We start from the raw sequence: 556 nt of genomic DNA on the forward strand, positions 1-556 counted from the left end.
TGATTTCTTTTATGATTACGGCCCTACGTGGGCGTGGGGAGACAGCTTTTGTTCCAGGTGCCCATCGGCTGAAAACTATTAATTACAACAGTTTTTCACTCTGTGCCAAGTGCTTGCTCAGCTCTTCCCATGTATTGCTCTGTGTTTCCCTCACATTTACCCTTTCCTGAGGTTGGGGAGGACCAAGAACTTGTCCAAGGCCTTAAAATTAGTAGGTGGTATAGCCAGAATTTGAACTCAGGTAACTCAACTCCAAGGATGGCTGACCATAGCCTGGTTTGCCTAGGACTACCCCAGTTTTAGCACCTGAAGCTCCATGTCCTAGAAACCTTGCTGTCCAGGACAGACTAGCTTGGTGGATCACCCTAACTGATTCCTAAGCCCAGGTCAGCCTTCAGACATTTTGTGCTTCTGAAGGACCCTTCTGATTGAGTCACATGCTCTAAAACCTGCTGTATCATCCACAGTGGGTTTGGAATCACTGATAATACCTTAGCATTTCAAAGAAATCCTTGTCACTTTTCAAGACATAGCATGTAATATTTTTTTTTTTTTT

At 44.2% G+C, this 556-nt stretch overlaps 1 protein-coding gene across 1 annotated transcript in view; it reads left to right on the top strand.

Annotated features, from left to right (window-relative positions):
• Nucleotides 1-556, top strand: part of TRIM71 (tripartite motif containing 71) — a 26,571-nt gene that overhangs the window by 16,140 nt on the left and 9,875 nt on the right. The window lies entirely within an intron of this gene.

The sequence above is a fragment of the Otolemur garnettii genome, unplaced genomic scaffold (genome assembly GCF_000181295.1).
Source record: "Otolemur garnettii isolate 467f Iridium unplaced genomic scaffold, OtoGar3 scaffold00002, whole genome shotgun sequence".
In the NCBI taxonomy this organism is placed as follows: Eukaryota; Metazoa; Chordata; class Mammalia; order Primates; family Galagidae; genus Otolemur; species Otolemur garnettii.